Below are 5346 nucleotides of genomic sequence, written 5' to 3'. Positions count from 1 at the left end.
TCACCTTTGCAGGATTCTTCCCCAAACGAAGATAGCAGAACAACCCAAACTGAGGGAGATCCTACAAAACCCCTGAATGGCACTCCTTCAAACTGTCAAGGTCATCAAAAACAAGGGAAGTCTGGTAAGAACTGTCACTGATGAAAAGAGACATGCTGACTGAATGCCATGTGTTACCTGGGCTGGTCTCTGGAATATCAAAAGAACATGAGTAGAAAATGATGAAGTCCTAAAGTCTGCAGTTTAGGGTTCTATATAAATGTTCACTTCTTAGATTTGATAAATGGACTGTAGTTATGGAAAATTTTAATAATATGAGGCAATGTGGTTTATCCATACAATGGAATATTATTCAGCCTCAAGAAAGGAAAGAAATTCTGACATGTTGTAACACAGATGAACCTTGACATTATGCTAAACCACTCACAAAAGGACAAATTCTGTATGATTCCACTCATTTGAGGCATCTAAAGTGGCCAAATTCATGGATACAGAAAATAGAATGGTTGTATCCAGAGGCCAGGGAAGGAACTGGAGAGTTATTGTTTAATGAGTTCAAATTTTTCAGTTTTGCAAGATGAAAAAATTCTAGAGATCTTACAACCATGTGCATTGAGTTAACTACTGGACTGTACACTTAAATATGGTTAGGATGATACATTTCACATTGCATTTTTACTCAAAGAAATATTATTTTTTAAAAGTAGTCTCTTTTTCCCCAAGGAAACAAACCAACTTAAAAGGAATAACCTAAATCTTGTTGCTTCTTCCCCACCAAAGCTGTCTATTGTATAAGATTCATAAATACAAATCTTAGAGACAAATTATTGCACGTTTGCCAGTAGAAAAAATTGCACATCCTCTGCCTTGAATTCCTGTTGAGTTTTTTATATTCCAGAATAATAAGAATAGCAAAAACTCTTTGTCTTCAGCTCTGCAGCTGCACATTGTGTCCAATGCTTTGGGATTTGTTATTCTCCACAACAAAGCTGACGTCGCCTTCTTGTCAACAGACTGGTTGCACCTGCATCACCTACAGCCCTAATGTCCCTACCAGATACTTCCTGTTTTTCATCTATGCTCCATTGTCCTTTATCCCACTGTGGTCCACGCAGCTTTTCATCTTTAATCCCCATTATTCAAGGAGTCCTAAATTCAATTGTGTTTTTCTTCTTTTTCATGGACAGTACGTAATATAATCCGGAATGCCAACAGCTTTCATCTCTTCTAGGGAGGAAACTATGGGGATGCAGATACAAGATAAAAAACAACCATACGTTTCTTAGATGTTCAGACAAAGTAACACATCCAAGGGACCAAAATGTTAGATCTGTCATTGGGAGATCTAACTGCAAAGTGGAAAACATTCCACCTTCCTGTTTTTCGTCCAGGTATTTGCGTTTTTTGAATTGTTCCTTGGCCTCTCCTCAGGGATTCATGTTGGCATTCTCCCAAGTGCTCAGACCAGAACTTGGGGTGATCCTGGAGCCTTCACATATCCTTTCCTCCACAGCCAGTCACTTGGTCACTGGTTCTATCAGCATGACCTCCTTGGTTCGCTGGGGCATCCTTGTCACTATTTCCAGTGTCACCACCTGCTTTTAGTTACCCTAGGTTACAGACAACCGCCCTCTAACTAACCCAGTCTCGTGTCCTCAGCAGCCCATCCAATCCAAACCATTCTCCCTGGGGAGCTATAACATATAGCAGTCTTCCTAAAATTAAAATTGATCCTGTCAATATATTTTTTCCAATTTCTTAAAATATTCCAATGAGTTCCATTTTCCTTTTAGCAGAACCAGCATGAGACACACAAGTGCCTCATTTAAACCAGTATCAAACCCAGGACCCTTCAGTCCGCAGGCTGACGCTCTATCCACTGAGCCAAACCATTTAGGGCATAAAATCATTATTTTAGAGATTGTGTGTGTAGGATTTACACACCTTCTTAATATTTAAAGTCTGTATAGCACACTTACCTCTTCTTCCTGTGATGTGTATTCCTAGTAAGTAGTTCCTATGTTTTTCCCCTATTTGAGTCTAGACTAGTTCATTTCCTGGCGTCTTCAGGGTGTGTTCATATCACTTTATAGGATAAAATTAATCATGATTCATTAAATTTGCTAAAAAAACCCCCACTCATATTCCCTGGGCCAAGTTCATTAAAAAAGTCTCTGGTTGAATTATGAATTATTTCTCCCTGAATCTGAAGGCAGCTCCTATGAGGCACCAGTGACAGGAGGCCTCCCAAGGCAGATCTGGGGACTGGGCAGCCAAAACTCAGGGCCTGCGTGGCAATTTCTGGATGAAAACATCGCCATGGGTAAGGACGAGGCATATGGTGGTGCTCTCTGCTCGGCATCACTGAACTTCCAAGCACAGACGGTAATTAGATTCTGCACGTTGTGCTGGGACGTGCTGCAGGGAGAGTCTGTGTGAGCTGGTGACACAGCTCCTGTGTTAGAGCGAATCTGTTATCCATTGAAGGACGGTAGGCATTTATCTTCTGAAAGCCACAGTTGGGAAGATGAAACTTTAGATCTAAGACATTTCTCCTGTATCCTCTTTTCTTCCAAAATTAAGGTAAATTCTCCCCAATGGATGGTGTTTTCACATCTATTTCTATCCCTTGGTCTCTTTTGCAGAGGTGGGATATATTCCTGGTTACTTCTCAGATGAGTTTATTAATGTATGTTATTAATTGGTATATTAATGTATTTTATATATAATAATATATTAATAGTAATATCAAGAGTAACATATTTTTAAGAGTCACATGAAAATATCTTAAGGAAGATAAGAGTTGGTTTTCAGAACGCACATCATGAGAGGCTCTCTAGGTGTCATGTGCATGCCATTTCTGCAACTCGCATCCTGACAATGTCTCCACACCTACTGGAAAATGCGCCATTTGCCCCTTGCCAAGCATGTCCCATGTCTGAATCAGAAGGTTATTTATTCATCAGATTAAGCAGCCCATGGCTGCCAGCACAATGGTGGATGCTGCCATGGGCAGAGGGAGCAGAGATGCTGTTGGGGGTGACAGCTGAGAACACAGAGCTGCAAGCCCCAGGCAGTGAGCCACGTCCCCTCCAAGGAAATTGTACAGGAGGCTGGAATGACAGCCCTCCAGTGGAAGGGACACACTCCCTGCTGGTCTCTGAGTCTCCTCTCACCTCCTGCTCTTGAGTCTGGCTCTGTCTTGGGGCTGCAGGGACCCTGCCCATGCCCTGTGCTCAGCTGCCTGTGGGGAGACTCCGGTCCTCTGTCCTCAGCCCCAGGAGGAACAGGCTGACTGGACTCTGATTTAGGGAGGGACACAGTCCAGAGGCTCTGAGAGCTCTGCTGAAACATTCGGTACAAATTGCATAAGTCTTTGAATCCAGCAAAAAGTGGACTCTCAGAATAAGCTACCAAAATATTTTCTCCAAAGTGATACTTAAAAGACATTAGTAGCCCTAGCTGGTTTGGCTCAGTGGATAGAGCGTCGGCCTGCGGACTGAAGAGTCCGAGGTTTGATTCCCATCAAGGGCACATGCCTGGGTTGTGGACTCGATCCCCAGTGGGGGTGTGGAGGGGGCATGAAGAAGGCAGCTGATCAATGATTCTCTCTCATCATTAATGTTTCTACCTCTCTAGACCTCTCCCTTCTTCCCTGAAATCAATAAAAATATAGTTAAAAGAAAAGACATTAGTAAATAATGCCCGATGTCAAGGGATTGCCCCATGAAACAAGCTCATGGGGCTTCAGATGTGATGGTCCCAGTTGGTTTCAGAGCATCCATTCCCCCAACTCCTAAAAATAAAAGTCACCCATACATGTTTTTAAAACAATATATTTAAATTATTTTTTAAAAATATTTTTTTGTTTTAACAGTTTTATTGTGATATCACTGACATAAAAGATTATATGTATTTAAGGTGTAAAATTTGATATTTTGATATATGTTGTGAAATGATTACTACCATCAAGGCAATTAACACACTCCTCGACTCCCATAGCAACCTTGTTGATGTGTGTGTGGTGAGAACACTTAAGATCTACTGTCTTAGAAAGTTTCAAGTGTACAATACAATATTGTTAACTATAGCCACCATGATCCCAAAACTTATTAATCTGATAACAAAATTTGTATCTTTTGACCTATATCGCCCATTTTCCTGTTCCCCAGTCCCTGGCAACCATCATTCTATTCTTTGCTTCTGTGAATTCAACTTTTTTAGATCCACATATAAGTGATGGTCACAGAATATTTGTCTTTGTCTGGCTTATTTCAGTTAGCATAATGTCCTCGAGGTTCATCCATGTCACAAATAATAGAATGTCCTTCTTTTTAACCTTTGAGAAACTTTGAGTGGCTCAGTTAGCTGGAGCACTGTTCCATGCACCAAAAGATTGCCGACTGAATTCCTGGTCAGGGCACATACGGAAGGCAACCGTTGACCTTTCTTTCTCCAATCAATGTTTCTCTCTCCCTTCCTCTCTCCAAGTATATGACCTCAGATGAAGACGAAAAAATAAAAAAGATTGAGATTATGAAGTGAGAGAATTGGGGGGAGGGAGAGGAATAATTATCTTTGATCCAATTAGCTTTTATAGAAAGTAGCAGTATCCTTCTTTGGCTCTTCACATGTACTACTTTGTAATGTGTCTAATTCTTATACTTTGTATTTGGAAATAATTATGAAGAAAGAGGAAGGAAGAGTTTCAGGTAGCCTTGACTCACCTTCTCCCATGATGTGAAGGTACAGGATTGCAGTTCAAGTTCAAAACCAGGATGCTGATAGGCAGTGCTGGGAACCAGACCATGCAGACCTTATTCAGTGATCACCATTTTTCACATACTTTAGTGTGTGTGTGTGTGTGTGTGTGTGTGTGGTCTCATGCAGTCTAATCCTGTGAATAAACTTCTATAACCATCACAATAAAAATGCAGAGTTGCTCATCGCCACAGAGGAGCCCCCTTGTGCTGCCCTTTATACCTGCACCCTCATCCAGTTTGCTGTGTATATCATGGATTTATTCCTCTTTATTGCCAAATAGTGTTCCATTCTAGGATGGACCACAGTTGTGTAACTGTTGTCATAACTAGCTAGTGTTATGTCATAACTAGCTAGTTACTATTAATAACTAGTGGCCCAGTGCATGAAATTTGTGCACGGGAGGGAGGTTCCCTCAGCCCAGCCTGCACACTCTCCAATCTGGGACCCCCCTGTGGGATCGGGCCTAAATCGGCAGTCGGACATCCCTCTTGCAATCTGGGACCGCTGGCTCCTAACCGCTCACCGGCCTGCCTGCCTGATTGCCCCTAACCCCTCAGCCTGCCTGCCTGATTGCCCCTAACC

This window comes from Myotis brandtii, unplaced genomic scaffold (assembly GCF_000412655.1).
Source record: "Myotis brandtii unplaced genomic scaffold, ASM41265v1 scaffold297, whole genome shotgun sequence".
Lineage (NCBI taxonomy): Eukaryota > Metazoa > Chordata > Mammalia > Chiroptera > Vespertilionidae > Myotis > Myotis brandtii.
This window is presented reverse-complemented; position numbering follows the sequence as displayed.